Genomic DNA, 18,169 nt, shown 5'->3' with positions numbered 1-18,169 from the left:
AGGGGGGAGGAAAATGGCAGCTCCTCAGCTGCACTTCGAAATTCTGCATTAAAAAAAAAACACTAAGTATTCATAAGCCTCTTATTTAATGAATGAATCCCTTTGTGTTTACATCCTTCACAGCTCAGGGAACAAATAGGGTTTAGTTGCTAGAAAGTGAAAACTTCAAGCTCCTCGGAATGGGGAAAATAGTGGGCAGTTTAGATGAACAGTGGAAATGGCTCCATCCCAATTTCTTGGTACCTGCGCCTAAGGACATGCTAACCAATGCTTCATTTTTCAGTGTCTCCACCTCCTGCTTAGGGCATTATCCAAAAAGGGGTAACAAGATGCTTATCAGCATAAATCTGTGTTCAGCTGGTTATATGCTCACCTGAAATCAGGGGGACAAGGGAACAGAGCAGCTACTGAGGTTTGGTAATTGCCAGTTGCCCATGAATATGGCCTGACTATGTTCGTTCTGCCACATGCCTTCACCTCGCTCCCTCCTCTTTTATCTAAAATAGGTGTTTACTTCTCCAGAATGAGCAAACCATTGAGGAAGCATTTAAAGATCAAAGTCTTATCAGAATAGACTCAAAAGAAAATTTTGAGTTGACGTGATTTCAAAATGGAAAGGGAATAAATTCATTCTTGGGTTTTCCCCCTCGTAAGGGTAATTCCAAGAAGCTCTTCAGTACTAATTAGTAGGCTGTAAATTCAGTTCTATGCAATTATGATGAGCCAGTTTTTGGAGGATGAAAGAGCTAAGTTATCGTATTTTTGAATTACTCATCTAGAAGCCTGAATATTTTTGTATTTCCATATTTCTCGAGTAGCACTTAATTTAATCTTAGCCCCATTTCTTTCAATAAACCATTGTTGCATCTCGTAAGCAGCACAGCTTCTTCCTCTAACTCATCTCCCCGTGAAATTGGTTTAATGAAGCAGAAAGGTATGAAGCATTAGCAACAGTGGAATCCATGTGGTAGCACTTCATTTTTCAGACGCACTCACATTTCCACCCTAATTTATAAAATCAGCACACAAATGATTTTTTATCACGGCCATTACATCAGTATGAATTACTGCCTTTTCTGTAACACGGCAGTTAGTCAAACTGTTGAAATGATATCTATTAGTCAAGGGACGGGGCGGGAGGGCGGTGGGCAGGGAGAGGTAGGAAAGAGTTAGTGAAAATGAGGGCTGATGGTTGTCTTACAGAAACACTAATATTAATTTGCCATAATGAACACCGATGGGGTATTTTGCAGACGTACAGATGAAAATTAAATGCACAAAGTGAAGCAAATGGGTCAATTTGTTCAGGACAAAGAAAAGGACCTTCAATAAACAAAACGGTGCTATATAGAGACCCACAGCGATGCAATTAGTCAGGCACTCCTCCTGGCCCGTGGGCAGGCCGCGGCCCCCCTGGGCAGGGGCCATTGTTGTTCTCTCCCGCGTGGGTGTCTTCATTTATCTCATTGTAGGAACTGTCATCCAGGTTTTGTGCCCTGCAGCCTCGCCATGTCAAAGCCATCCTGCCAGAGCCTCCTTGGAGAGTACTGCCTACTGGCATCTCCTCCTTTCACCGCTGCCACCTAGGTCGCCTGCAAGAACCTAGTGGCTCCCCTTTCAAGTTAGGCAAACCTCCGTCATCTGACCTCGCTAATTTGAACCTTGCAATCATTTGGGTGGGATTGGGTTCACGGTTCCCTTCACTCTCACTGTGAACAACAGTTTACCAAGCAAACAATTTACTAGTTTGACAGTTTCTTCTGGAGACGGTATGGATGGATGGGTATAGGATGAGTTTAAACTTAAAAGAATAAATTGTTCACATAGTTCAGAAGTGACATTTAACCATAAACAATTTGTATATAAAGTGAAAGTCATTCTTGTCCATTGAATGGCATGGTTGCTCTGGGTAGACTTCTGTGTTGTGAATTCTATGCAACAGTAATTACGCAATATTAAAGAAGGAACCCTTCTTCATGCTGGCTTCACTACCATTTACCAGTCTACTTTACTGAGAATATGTAAAATCTTTACGGGCAGTTCTGAGTTCTATTGTTTGTTCAGTAATTCATTCCATGAACGAATATTCATTGGGTACATGCTATGTGCCAGGGACCAACCAGGCTAGGTGCTTGGGCTCCGATGGCCAATGAGCCTTTTAGTGGAGAAAGCAATCACTGAACAAGTAATTCCAAGCAAGATTTATACGGTTCCTGAGGTTGGATGTAATTCCAAGCAAGATTTATATGGTTCCTGAGGTTGGTTGTAATTCCACATTGGTTTTTCTCAATTACCTCTCATTACCCTCAGCCAGAGTGTATTCAGGGAATACAAATTCATTGGTCATAGGCAGTCACCAAGTCTGTGTAGTCACCATGTCTAAAAACCAGATGCATATTGGTTTTTACCTGCCAGAACCTAGTGGCCCCCCACTAATCTTAATATTAGACAAGCCAAAATTAGTAGTGTCTGGTATCAAATGTCCTAAAATAGAATCTAAAATCTTTTTGCTTTGGTTTATTTATTTTGGGGGGTAAGCACTATTTTCTTTTTAACCAAAATATAGTTAATTTACATTGTTGTGTTAGTTTTGAGCATACAGCAAAGTGATTCAGTTATATATATATATATATATATATATATATATATATATACACACATATATATACATCTATTTACATATATACATATATATATAACTGAATCACTTTGCTGTACGCTCGAAACTAACACAATGTAGATATATATATATATAATCTTTTTCAGATTCTTTTCCGTTATAGGTTATTACAAGGTTTTGAGTATAGTTCCCTGTGCTGTACAATACGTCCTTGTTGTTTACTGCTCTTATATATAGTAGTGTGTATGTGTTAATCCCAAACTTCTAATTTATCTCTCCCACCACTGCCCTGCCATCCCCTTTGGTAACCATGAGTTTGTTTTCTATATCTATGAGTCTCTTTCTGTTTTGTAAATAAGTCCATTTGTATCATTTAAAAAATATTCCACATATAAGTGACATTTGTGATATCATATGATATTCATCTTTCTCTGTCTGTGTTACTTCCCTTAATATGATAATCGCAAGGTCCATCCATATTGCTGCAAATGGCATTATGTATTTCCTTCTTTTTTATGGCTGAGTAGTATTCCATTGTGTGTGTCTGTGTCTGTGTGTCTGTGTCTGTGTGTCTGTGTGTACATACCACATCTTCTTTATCCATTCATCCGTAGATGGACATTTAGGTTGCTTCCATGTCTAGGCTATTGTAAATAGTGCTGCTATGAACATTGGAGTGCATGTATCTTTTCGAATTATGGTTTCCTCTGGATATATGCCCAGGAGTGGGATTGCTTGATAATATGGTAGTTCTATTTTTAGTTTCTTAAGGAACCTCCATACTGTTCTCCACAGTGGCTGTACCAATTTACATTCCCACCAACAGTGCAAGAGGGTTCCCTTTTCTCCACACCCTCTCTAGCATTTATTATTTGTAGGCTTTTTAATGATGGCCATTTTGACTGGTGTGAGGTGATACTTCATTGTAGTTTTGATTTGCATTTCTCTGATAATTAGCGATATTAAGCATCTTTTCACGTGCCTGTTGGCCATCTGTATGTTTTTTTTGGAGAAATGTCTATTTAGGTCTTCTGCCCATTTTTTGACAGAGTTAATTTTTTTTTATATTAAGCTGTATGAACTGCTTGTATATTTTGGAAATTAATCCCTTGTTGGTCTCATCATTTGTAAATATTTTCTCCCAGTCCATAGGTTGTCTTTATTTATGGTTTCCTTTGCTGTGCAAAAGCTTTTAAGTTTAATTAAGTCCCATTTACTTGTTCTTGTTTTTATTTCCATTACTCTAGGAGACAGATCCAAAACAATATTGCTGTGATTTATGTCAAAGAGTGTTCTGCCTATGTTTTCCTCTAGGAGTTTTATAGTATTTGGTCTTACATTTATGTCTTTAATCCATTTTGAGTTTATTTCTGTATATGGTGTTAGAGAATGTTCTAATTTCATTCTTTTACATGTAGCTGTCCAGTTTTCCCTGAACCACCTATTGAAGAGACTGTCTTTTCTCCATTGTGTATTCTTGCCTTCTTTGTTGTAGATTAATTGACCATAAGTGCATGGGTTTATTTCTGGGCTTTCTATCCTGTTCCATTGATCTATATGTTTGTTTTTGTGCCAGTACCATACTGTTTTGATTACTGTAGCTTTGTAGTATAGTCTGTAGTCAAGGAGCATGGTTCCTCCAGCTGTTCTTCTTTCTCAAGATTGTTTTGGCTGTTCAGGGTATTTTGTGTTTCCATAAAAATTAAGAATTTTTTGCTCTAGTTCTGTGAAAAATGCCATTGGTAACTTGATAGGGATTGCATTGAATCTGTAGCTTGCCTTGGGTAGTATGGTCATTTTAACAATATTGATTCTTCCAATCCAAGAACACAGTATATCTTACCATCTGTTTGTGTCGTCTTCAATTTCTTTCATCAGTGTCTTATAGTTTTCCTAGTACAGGTCTTGTCACTCCGTCATTAGATTTATTCTTTTTGATGTGGTTGTAAGTGGGATTGTTTTCTTAATTTCTCTTTCTGGTAGTTTGTTGTTAGTGTATAGAAATGCAACAGATTTCTGTATATTAATTTTATATCCAACAACTTTACCAGATTCTCTGATGAGCTCTAGTAGTTTTCTGGTAGCATCTTTAAGATTTTCTATGTATCACATTATGTCATCTGCAAACAGTGACATTTTTACTACTCCTTTTCCAATTTGGATTCCTTTTATTTCCTTTTCTTCTCTGATTGCTGTGACTAGGACTTCCAAAACTATGTTGAATAAAAGTGGCAAGAGTGGACATTCTTATCTTGTTCCTTATCTTAGAGGAAATGCTTTCAGCTTTTCACTGTTGAGTATGATGTTAGCTGTGGGTTTGTCATATATGGCGTTTGTTATGTTGAGGTGTGTTCCCTCTATGCCCACTTTCTGAAGAGTTATTTTTTATCATAAATGGATGTTGAATTTTATCAAAAGCTTTTTCTGCCTCGATTGAGATGATCATATGGTTTTTATTCTTCAGTTTGTTAATGTGGTGTTATCACATTGATTTGTGGATATTGTAAAATCCTTGCATCCCTGGTATAAATCCCCCTTGATCATGGTGTATGATCTTTTTAATGTATTGTTGGATTCAGCTGTCTAGTATTTTGTTGAGGATTTTTACATCTATGTTCTTCTGTGATATTAGCCTGTAATTTTCTTTTTTGTGTGATATCTTTGTCTGGTTCTGGTATCAGGGTAATGGTAACCTCGTAGAATGAGTTCAAAGGTGTCCCTTCCTCTGCAATTTTTTGGAATAGTCTGAGAAATACAGGTGTTAACACTTGTCTAAATGTTTGGTAGAATTCACCTGTGAAGCCATCTGGTCCTGGATTTTTGCTTGTTGGGAGTTTTAAAATTACTGATTCAATTTCATTACTGGTAACTGATCTGTTCATGTTTTCTTTTTCTTTCTAGTTTGATCTTGGGAGATTGTACCTTTCTAAGAATTTGTCCATTTCTTCTAGGTTGTCCATTTTATTGACATATAATTCCTCATAGTAGTCTCTTATGATCCTTTGTATTTCTGTGGTATTGGCTGTAACTTCTTCTTTCTCATTTCAAATTTTATTGATGTGGGCCCTCTCCCTTTTTTTCTCAATGACTTTGGCTAAAGGTTTATCAATTTTGTTTATCCTTTCAAAGAACCAGCTTTGAATTTTGTTGATCTTTTTGATCGTTTTTTCAGTCTCTATTTCATTTATCCTCATTTTTTCTATATGATTTAAAAGACAAAATAATACTTAAAGTGATAATTATATACTTTTGTTTATGGACATACATTCATGTAGATGTAATTTGTGACAATAACAATAAAAAGGTTGGAAGGAGCTGTAAAGGGGCAGAACTTTGCATACTGTTGAAAGGAAGTTTGTCTTAATTTAAACTTAATTGTTATAAAGTTAAGATATTAAGTGTAATCCCCAGGGTAGCTACTAAGAAAAAAAAACTTTAAAAATATACAAAAAGAATAACTGAGAGGGAATCAAAATGGTACACTAGAAAAAAAGTATTCACAGCAGAAATCAGTAATGGAGAGAAAGTATAAGACATATGGAAAACAATTATTAAGAGGGCAAAAGTTATCTCCTTACTTATCAGTAATTACTTTAGATTAAATGGTTTTAAAATTCTCCAATTAAAGGGCAGACATTGGCAGAATGGATAAATACACATGGTCCAACTATCCATCTACAGAAGACTAAATTTAGATCCAAATACACAAATAGGTTGAAAGTAAAAGGAAGGGAAAAAATATTCTATGCAAATAGTAGCCAAAAGAGCTGGTGTGGCTATACTAATATCAGACAGAATAGACTTTAAGACAAAAAAAATTGTTACAAGAGATAAAGGATGACATTATATATTGATCAAAGGAGTAATCCATCAAGAAGATATAACAATTGTAAACATATATGAATTTAATAACAGAGGTCCAAAATACATGAAGGAAAAACTGACAGAATTGAAGGGAGCAGTAGACATTTGTACAATAATAGTTGGAAACTTAAATATCCCACTTCAAATAATGGATAGAACAAGTAGACAGAGGATGATAAAGAAATAGGGGACTTGAAAAACATTATATAACTAATTAGACTTAACAGATATGTAGAACATATCACCTAACAAGAAGAGAATGCAAATTCTTCTCAAGTGCACAAGGAACATTCTCTAGGACAGACCATATGTTAAGCCACAAAACAAGTTTCAATACATTTTAAAAAATTTAAATCATATAAAGAATCTAACCATAATGAAATGGAACTAGAAACAAATAACAGGAGGAAAACACAATTTTTTAATGTGGAAATTAAACAGCACACAGTTAAAAACGACCATCAAGTTAAAGAAGAAAGTACAAGTGAAATTAGAAAATAGTTTGACATGAATGAGAACAAAAACACAATATCCTGACGTGTATGGGGTGCAAGAAATTAGTGCTTAGAGGGAAATTTATAGCTATAAATGTTTATTTTATAAAAGAAGAAAGATCCCAAGTTAATAACCTAACTTTGCACCTTAAGGAACTAGAAAAAGAAGAGCAAACTAAATAAAAAGCTACCAGAAGGAAGGAAATAGTAAAGATTACAGTGGAGATAATTAAAATAGAGAATAGAAAAACAATAGGTAGAATCAGTTAAACAAAAAGTTGGTGTTTTGAAAAGATCAACAAAAGTGGCAAACCTTTAGCTAGACTAACCAGGAAAATAAGAGAGAAGACTCAAATTACTAAAATCATAAATGAAAGTGGCATTATTACTGTAGACCTTGCAGAAACAGAAAGGATTATAAGAGAATACTGTGAACAATCGTATGCCAACAAATTAGATAACCTATATGAAATGGACAAATTCCTAGTTGCACACAAACTACTAAAACTGACTTCAGAATAAATACAAAATTATAAGTGAAAGACTTATGACAAGTAAAGAGATTGAATCAGTAAACAACATCTCAGCAAAGAAAGGCCCAGGACCAAATGGCTCTTGGTGAATTCTACCAAACATTGAAAGAAAAATTAACATCAGTCCTTTTCAAACTCTTTTAAAAAATAGGTGAGGGTCTGAAACTTCCTAACTCATTCTATGAAGCCAGCATTACCCTGATACCAAAGCCATACAAAGACTGCACAAGAAAACTATGTACCAATATCCCTTGTGAATATAGATGCAAAAATCCTCAGCATAATACCAGCAAACTGAATCCAGCAGCATCTTAAAAAGATTATACTCCATAACCAGGTGGGATTTATCTTAAGAATGCCAGGATGCTTCAACATATGAAAATCATTCAATGTAATACAAGACATTAATAGACACAGGAAAAAAAAATCATGCCTCAATTAACACAGAAAAGTCATTTGACAAAACTCATCATCCTTTCATGATAAAAACACTTACAAACAAGAAACAGAGGGAAGTTCCTCAACATGATAGTGGCCCTATATGAAAAACTTATAGCTCATATTAATGTTCAATGGTGAAAGACTGAAAACTTTTCCCCTAAAGAACAAGAGAAGGATGCCCACTATCACCTCTTCTGTTCAACATTGTACTGGAAGCTTTAGCTCAGGCAATTAGACAGGGAAAGAAAAAAACAAACAATTTCCAAATTGGAAAGGAAGGAATGAAACTCAATTTTCAGATGATATGATGTTACATATTTAAATCCTATAGCGAGGGTGGGAGGGAGGGAGACGCAAGAGGGAAGATATATGGGAACATATGTATATGTATAACTGATTCACTTTGTTGTAAAGCAGAAACTAGCACACCATTGTAAAGCAATTATACTCCAATAAAGATGTTAAAAAAAAATCCTAAAGAATCCACAACATATTAAAGCTAATAAATGAATTCAACAAAGTTATAGTATATAAAATCAACATCCCAAAATATGCTGAATTTCTATACACTAGCAATTAACAATCTTAAAATGAAATTATGAAGACAATTCTATTTACAATAGAATCAAAAAGAATAAAATAATTTGCAATAAATTTAACAAAAGAATTGTAAAGCTTATACTCTAAAAAGTATAAAAATATTTGAAATAAATTATGAAGACCTAAATAAATGGAAAGATGCCCGTGTTCATGGACTGGTAGACGTAATACTGTTAAAACGACAATATTATCCAAGTTGATCTGCAGATTCAATGCAATCCCTATCAAAATCTCGATGACCTTTTTATTTACAGAAATGGAAAAGTAGATTCTGAAAGTCATGTGGAATTGCAAGGGACCCCAAATATTCAAAACAATCCTGAAAAACAAAACTAACATTGGACGACTCAAACTTTCCAATTTGAAAACTTAATACAAAGCTGCAGTAATCAAAGCAATGTGGTACTGGCAAAGGGATAGACATATAGATCAGTGGAATAGAATTGAGTCCAGAAATAGATTCATACATCTATTGTCAATTGATTTTCGAGAAGGGTGCTAAGACCATTCAATTAGGAAAGAATAGTCTTTTCAACAAATGGGGCCTGAACAACTGAATAGCCACGTGCAAATGATTGAAGTTGGACCCCTAGTTCACAATATATACAAAAATTAAGTCAAAATGGGTCAAAGACCTAAATGTAAGAACTAATGGTATAAAACTCCTAGAAGAAAACATAGGGGTAGATCTTCATGACATTGGATTTGGCAATGGATCCTTAGATATGCCATCAAAACACAAGCAACAAAGAAAAAAAAAGATAAAATGGAATTCTTCAAAATTAAAAACATTTTGTGCTTCAGAGGCACTATCAAGATAGTGAAAAGACAAACTACAGAATAGGAGAAAATATTTGCAAATCATATATCTATTAAGGGTCTAGTATCCACAATATATAAAGGACTCTTTCAACTCAATAACAAAAAGACAACCTGATTAAAGAGTAGTCAAGGACTTAAATAGGCATTTATCCAAGGAATATAAATAAATGGCCAACAAGCTGGTGGTGGGAATGTAAAACAGTGCTTTGGAAAACATTTTGGCCAGTTCTCCAAAATGTTACACATAGAATTCCCATATGAACCAGTAATTCCACTATATACCCCAAAGAATTGAAAACAGATATTTAAACAAATACATGCATATGAATGTTCATATTAGCACTATTCACATTAGCCTCAAGATGGAAAATGACAATAAATATCTATCAACTGATGAATGGATAGCCAAAATGTGGTATATCCATACAATGGAATATTATTCTGCCATAAAAAGCAATGATGTACTATACATCCTACAACATGGATGAACCTTAAAAATATGCTAAGTGAAAGAAAGCAAACAAAAGGTCATTATATTATATGATTCAGTTTATATGAAATATCTAGAATCAGCAAATCTAAGAAACAAAAAGCAGATTAGTTGTTGCTGGTGGGGTAGGGGGAGGGAGAATGGGAGGTAACTGCTTAATGGGTATGGAGTTATGGAGTTTTCTTTTGGGTAGATGGAAATATTTTGGAATTAGATAGAGGTGATGGTTGTACAACACTGGGAATGTAGCAAACACCTTTGAATTGCACACTTAAAATGATTAATTTTATGTGACACAATTTTTACATCAATTTAAAAAGTGATCACTCTAGGTGCCATGAGGAGAATGGATTTGAAAAATAGCATGAATGGAGATGAGACCAGTTAGAGGGCTGTCACAGTGGTCCAGATGAGAGATGACAGTGTCCTGAATTAAGGTACTGGCAGTAAGGATGAAGAGAGGCAAATTAATTCAAGTTATTTAGGAACCAGTGTGTATAGAAATTGGTAGCCAACAAGAAGAAGAGTGTATGACAGGCATTGAAGACATCTCCAAAATTTTGAGGCTGGATTCCTAGGAAAATCGCAACACCATTGGGATTAAAACCCATTTTACAGATGCAAAACTGGAGAAGCCATTGGCTTGCCTACTGTCACACAGTGAGCCATCAAAGGAGATATGCCAATGCTGCTCTCCTGCTCTCCTGACTTCTGCATATGATACAGAAAATATGAGTAGCGACTTAAAAAAATCACTTGAGTATTTTCAAATAACTGCATAATTGGTTTCTTATTTGCCTTCATTTTATGTATTTTATTTTTTAAATTGAAGTCTAGTAGATTTACAATGCTGTGCCAATCTCTGCTGTACAGCGAAGTGACTCAGTTATACACATACATTCTTTTTTTTATATTCTTTTCAATTATGGTTTATCCCAGGAGATTGGATACAGTTCCCTGTGCTCTACAGTAGGACCTTGTTGTTTATCCATTCTAAATGTAATCGTTTGCATCTACCAACCCCAAACTCCCAGTCCTTCCCTCTCCCTCCCCCTCTCCCCCTTGGCAACCACAAGTCTGATCTCTATGTCTGTGGGTCTGTTTCTGTTTTGTAGATAGGTTCATTTGTGCCAGATTTTAGATTCCAAATATAAATGATATCATATGGTATTTGTGTTTCTCTTTCTGATTTACTTCACTTAGTGTGATAATCTCTAGTTGCATTATTTGCCTTCATCACTGTCAAGGACAATATCAAGAAGCTTTTCTCCTATGTTTCCTTCTAGGAATTTTACTGTTTCAGGTCTTAAGTTTTTAGGGTTTTTAATTTTTTTTGAATTTTATTTTTATACAGCAAGTTCTTATCAGTTATCTATTTTATACATATTAGTGTATACATGTCAATCCCAATCTCCCATTTCATCCCACCACCCCACTCACCTGCTTACCCACCTTGGTGTCCATATGTTTCTTCTCTGCATCTGTGTCTCTATTTCTTCCTTGCAAACTGGCTCATCTGTACCATTTTTCTAGATCCCACATATATGCGTTAATATGTAATATTTGTTTTTCTCTTTCTGACTTACTTCACTCTGTATGACAGTCTCTAGGTCCAACCACGTCTCTACAAATGACACAATTTCGTTTCTTTTTATGGCTGAGTAATATTCCATCGTATATATATACCACATCTTCTTTATCCATTCGTCTGTCGATGGGCATTTAGGTTGCTTCCATGACCTGGCTATTGTAAATAGTGCCTCAATGAACATTGTGGTACATGACTCTTTTTGAATTTTGGTTTTCTCAGGGTATATGCCCAGTAGTGGGATTGCTGGGTCATATGGTGGTTCTATTTTTAGTTTTTTAAGGAACCTCCATGCTGTTCTCCATAGTGGCTGTATGAATTTACATTCCCACCAACAGTGCAAGAGGGTTCCCTTTTCTCCACACTCTCTCCAGCATTTATTGTTTCTAGATTTTTTGATGATGGCCATTCTGACTGGTGTGAGGTGATACCTCATTGTAGTTTTGATTTGCATTTCCCTAATAATTAGCGATGTTGAGCATCTTTTCATGTGCCTCTTGGCCATCTGTATATCTTCTTTGGAGAAATGTCTATTTAGGTCTTCTGCCTATTTTTAGATTGGGTTGCCTTCATTTTAATACCTGTGTTTGGAATGATAAAGTTTTAGACATGACCATATTCTGATGTAACTCTGTCTCTCCTCTCTGAGCCTGCAGCGTCTGCCACCTCTCTTTATAATTTTTTCTATCCAATACTGACAACATTGAAGGGCCCTTCTCTTATTGGCCTCCCTCCTTCCACCAACACAACCCAGGAACATACTGTAGCCCCTCCTTCTCTCTCCGAAGCAGTATAGTTGTAAGGGACTGAATTTCTGCAGCCTGAAGCCTTCTGGTGTTGAGATGGAGATGAGCCACTCAGAGCACCCCAAATATAAGGATGAGTAGAAGAGGCTTTGGGCTTGGGGTTGGGGGCTGGGCAGGAGGAAGGAGACAAAGCAGTGGCCCTATCACAGGGGAACCTCAGTCCTGAGTGGCAGGAGGCAGTCGGGGTGGGGGCACAGCAGAACCTCAGCTGCTGGAGAGGAAGAGCCAGGACCTTTTGTCTCATAATGTATGGAAGAGTGTGTGCATGTATGTGATGACGATGATTAAATGGTACACGGTGTCAGCGAAAATTGTTAGTACGGATGCTGATTAGGGATGCTGAAGGACTAATAGTATGGAAGGAAACTGGAAAAATTGGTCTGAGTGTGGAAAAGTAATACTAATTACAATCATTTATGCATACTGCTTACCATTTATGACTAATTACCACCCAACACAATAACCATTAGGTATATCATTAAATATGTGTCAGATTAACTTTGTTGTCAGTTTTATTTGTGATTAGAACGGTAAACTCTGCATGTATGCTTGTGCTTAATAGTTTGTTGCTCATGCAAGCACGGCTGTCAGCTCACAATTTGAAAAAAACATTATGTTAAGGGCTGGAGCGTGGCAGGCTTTGAATTCCAGGCTAAGTAGTTTGTAGTTAATTTAGGAGGCAATGGGGAGCCCTTACAGAATAATCAACAGGGAAGATACATGATCAGTGCTGTACTTTAGGAATAGCAGACTGGCAGGGCTGGAATATTCCTTAGAGATTACTCACCCAATGGTCGCCAGCCAGGGGGCACTGGCAACTACACTGGAAGTTCTGGAGCGACTGTAAGATTACAGGGAACTATACTCAATATCTTGTAATAACCTATAAGGGAAAAGAATCTGAAAAAGAATACATATATATATATGCATAACTGAATCACTTTGATGTACACCTGAAACTAACACAACATTGGAAATCAACTTTACTTCAATAAAAAAATAAAATTTAAAAAAAGATTTCGGAAAGATTAAAGGGAACCATGTACTTCTCCATAATAAAGCTGTGCAGATCAACTACAGTGTCAATATTATTTGTTGTAGGCTAGAATCAGTCAAACTGGGACACTGATCAGAACCATTGACTGGCAGTTATGAAAGTCTGATGATTTTTTTTTTCTTGCACGCGGGCCTCTCCCCGCTGTGGCCTCTCCCGTTGCGGAAGCACACGCTCCGGACGCGCAGGCTCAGCGGCCACGGCTCACGGGCCCAACCGCTCCGCGGCACGTGGGATCTTCCCGGACCGGGGCACAAACCCGCGTCCCCTGCATCGGCAGGCGGACCCCCAACCACTGCACCACCAGGGAAGCCCCCTGATGAATTTTTTTTAATGGGAAAATAAGTTAGTTGTTTCTTTCTTTTTTGTTTTTTTGGTGGTATGCGGGCCTCTCTGCTGCGGCCTCTCCCGTTGCGGAAGCACACGCTCCGGACGCGCAGGCTCAGCGGCCGTGGCTCACGGGCCCAGCCGCTCCGCGGCACGTGGGATCTTCCCGGACCGGGGAACGAACCCGTCTCTCCTGCATCGGCAGGCGGACTCTCAACCACTGCGCCACCAGGGAAGCCCTAGTTGTTTCTTAACAAGTGAAAATTTTAACATTAGAAAAAAATTTTCTAATCGTGGGCTCCACAGGTTAAAAACAAAACGAAAGGGGTTTTGGGTGGTGAAACAGTTAGGAGCCTCTATTATAATCCAACCAATCCTTTCATTTACAGATGGGGAAACAGAGGCTAGAGATGGATGGAACTTGCCTTAGAGGAAGATGGTTCAATGGATTGGACAGTACATGTGGAAGGTGGGTAAGACTAGAGACCACAAAACCAATTCAGTAACAAATTGAGGTGCCTAAATTAGGGTGGTAGAAATTGATCTGCAAAGGAGAATGGCAGATGGGAGAGAATGCAAAGGCAGTGCCAGACAGGACCACTGGTTGGATGTGGGCAGAGAAGAAGAGAAAAGTTGAGGGTAAGTCTCAAACCCCCAGCGTGCCTGAATGGGGCAATGATAGCATCATCAGCATAAATATAAAATTCTGGAGGAGGGATTGGTTTGGTAGTAGAGGGGAATCAAATGTTTGGTTTTAGACATTTTGAGCATAACTTGTAGTGTTGCATATTCAAAAAGAGAATGGCAATAGAAATTAGAAACATTTGGCCTTAAATCCTGACTTCTTTACACTGTGTGGCCTTTGGTAAGGAGTCTTTCCTTTCTCTCAACTTCCTCATCTGTAGATCTACGGTGATGATATCTGCCTTATTAGTGAGAAGATTAAATGGGAGAATGTATAAGTACCTCGCATAATATCTAGCAAGTGGCAGGCAAGTGCTTATTACTCTTCCCTGGAGGAAGTATGGAGGTAGAAATGTTTAAGAAGAGGCAGTTAAGAAATAAGGGAGAATTCAAGAGAGATGTCAGATCCCAAGCTAAATTTTTAGGATCTAACTGCAAAACACTGATAGTACTTTCCCAGGGTTTCTGGGAGGATGAAGTTACTGGAACAGAATACAGGAGAAGCCACACTTGCTGAGAATTTGGGAAGGAATCTAGCAAAATAACTTGAAGGAATAGACAGAGGGGGTTAGAGAACATACTGTCAATGAAGCCAAGGGAGGCAAAATAATTTGAAAGTGGAAGGTTTGGTCCATGGGGTCAAATGCAGTAAAATGGTCTAGAAAATGAAGACAGAGATGAGGCCATTTTGGAGGTCACTTTTAGAGAAAGCAGAGAACTAGGGATGAATTAAATAAGAAGGTGAAACAGCAGAGGCAGTAAAGAAAAGGTAACTCTTTCAATATGGCTCTTGAAACAAGAGGGATGGGGTGACAGTAACTCGAAAGACTAGCAACTATAAGGGAAGATTATTTCAGGCTACTTAAAACCTGAGCATGTTGTATGCTGAGGGAATAAGTCCACTGGAGAGGAATAGACTGATATGGCAGAAGAGAGAGGTTATATGTGTGAAAGAGGTTCTATTAAGATACGCATACGCAACCCCAGGCTATGGTCACTCTAAAGATGTACTTGGGGATGACCTAGTGCTTGAACTGGGAGAAGTCACCTGAGGTCAAACTAGAAGCAAGCAACCCCCTTGGAGCTGTTCGCCTAGACTTGTGAACAAACCACCCCAGGTAAGGAGCTAATCTTCTCGGCGTGCATGATACATGACATAATTTAAAGACTCTGAACTCTGAGTATGGTTCCCCAAAGCAGGGGGCTCAAATTTCTGTCCCTTAGGACCTCTTGATGCAATTATCAGGCATTAATGGCTTAACAGTCACTAAAATTAAACCCATTCTCTTTAAAGTATGGAATAAGGCTTGGAGGTCCACTATTCCTACTTGACATTATTCTGAACATACTGGCTAATGTTAACTAGACAAGAGAAAAATAAGAGATTAAAAAAAATTGGAATGGCAGTGTGAAGAGCTTGGCAGACCTTCTCCCCAGCAAAACAACCGTTTAATGGGTGAACATTGTTTTTTAAAAAAACACACACACAAACATTTAAAGTCTCTGGAAATTGTCTCAAGACATAAAGAACATGGGGAAACATTTATTCAAGAAAACCTACTAAATCTTGGTAAGAACAATGAGAGACTGTGGCATTTAAGCCAAACATGCTCCCATCCCCTGCCCTATCCCAGGTCAGTGATGGGAGCTGTCCCTCTGCTCCAGTTCCTAGTCTAGGGCTACTATTTCACAATTGACTAGGCAGGCTGGCAGCATCCCTCATTCCCCTGATCCCACGTTGCAGAACCGCTATTCAGGGTGGTACAGCTAAGAGGACGGGTGCCCCCTTCTACTCAGCTTCCATTTGTAGGGCAAGGGCTCTGCCCCAGTCATGACAGGCTGAGAATACTGAGATTCCAGTCTCTCCTGCCCCAGCTCACTCAGAGGTTGTAGGTTCCATGCTTGGAGGGCAAGCAGACAAAAGAGATCAGGGGCTGTTATCTCCCCTACACTACCCGCTTGTAGAAAATGGGTGTCATTCAGAGAGAAACAGACCACTGACCCACCCTCCAGCTCCAGTGGGATAGTGTGGAGATTCTGCCCAGTGCGAGAGGCAGACTGTAAGGATGAAGGACTCTGAAACTCTGGCAGAAGGTGTTATTTAAAACAATGGCGGGGGCTTCCCTGGTGGCGCAGTGGTTGAGAGTCCGCCTGCAGAGGCAGGGGACGCGGGTTCGTGCCCCGGTCCGGGAGGATCCCACGTGCCGCGGAGCGGCTGGGCCCGTGAGCCATGGCCGCTGCGCCTGCGCGTCTGGAGCCTGTGCTCCGCCGCAACGGGAGAGGCCACAACGGGAGAGGCTCGCGTACCGCAAAAAACAAACAAACAAACAAACAAAAACAAACAATGGCAATCTTGGTAGGAAACTCTTAAGAGAGGGCTGGTAGCTCTGTGAGACTAGTAGCAACAAGTGAAGCTGCCTAGAACTTCAACACAGGATCAGGAAGAGAGGTAATAAGAACCGTACTAGGATCACACTCATCCCTGAGGGCCCAAAAGGCTGTGCGCATGCCCTGGGCCGCACTTGCTCAGGAGCAATCAGAGCAGGGCATGCAGCAGACTTGAAAACATTCCCCCAGTTGCACACAGACCCATCAACCCAGAGTGGAAGGGTTCCCTTTTCTCCACACCCTCTCCAGCATTTATTGTTTGTAGATTTTCTGATGATGGCCATTCTGACTGGTGTGAGGTGATACCTCATTGTAGTTTTGATTTGCATTTCTCTGATAATTAGTGATCTTGAGCATCTTTTCATGTGTTTTTTGGCCACTTGTATGTTTTTTTTTTGGAGAAATGTCCATTTAGGTCTTCTGCCCATTTTTTCATTGGGTTGTTTGGGTTTTTTTGATATTGAGTTATTATATGAGCTATTTGTATATTTTGGAAATGAAGCCCTTGTCAGTCACATCGTTTGCAAATATTGTCTCCCAGTCTGTACGTTGTCTTTTCGTTTTGTTTATGGTTTTCTTTGCTGTGCAAGAGCTTGTACGTTTGATTAGGTCCCGTTTGTTTATTTTTGCTTTTATTTCTATTGCCTCGGGAGACTGACCTAAGGAAACATCACTATGATTTATGTCAGAGAATGTTTGCCTATGTTCTCTTCTAGGGGTTTTAGGGTGTCATGTTTTATATTTAAGTCTTTAAGCCACTTTGAGTTTAGTTTTGTGTATGGTGTGAGGGAGTGTTCTAACTTCACTGATTTACACGAGGTTATCCAGCTTTCTCAACATCACTTGCTCAAGAGACTGTCTTTTCTCCATTGTATATTCTTGCCTCCTTTGTCAAAGGAGGGCATTATTTCTTAATAAATATTAAGAAAATCCCCCCTTTATCTGTGGTGTTTGTTCACTCTTTCATTAGATATTTATTGAATGCCTACTAAGTGTCAAGTAGTGTGCTTGGTTTTGGGGAACAGTGGTGAAAAAAACAAAGTCCCTGCCCTCATAGAACTTATATTTTAATGGAGAGAGACAGGCAATAAAAAAATAATATTCCCGGTGATGCTAAGTAGAATAAAATAATAAAGCATTGTAAAAGAAATAGGAAATGCCTGAGATGGGGGATTTGCTATTTTATACATAGTGACCAGGGAAGGCCTTTCTAGTAAGGTGACATTTTGGGCAGAAACCTGAAGGAAATGAGGAGGTAAGACATGCAGATATTTGTTCATTTCAAAAATATTTATTGAGTACTTACCCTGTGCCAAGCACAATTCTAGACTCTTGGGTTACAGCAGCAAACAAGGCAGACAAAAAAAAAATCTTGCCCCCGTGGTTCACACAATCAAGTGGGGGGAAGAAACAAGCAATAAATGTAATAATAAATTCAATGTGTACTATGTTAGTAGG

Source organism: Kogia breviceps, chromosome X (assembly GCF_026419965.1).
Source record: "Kogia breviceps isolate mKogBre1 chromosome X, mKogBre1 haplotype 1, whole genome shotgun sequence".
In the NCBI taxonomy this organism is placed as follows: domain Eukaryota; kingdom Metazoa; phylum Chordata; class Mammalia; order Artiodactyla; family Physeteridae; genus Kogia; species Kogia breviceps.
This window is presented reverse-complemented; position numbering follows the sequence as displayed.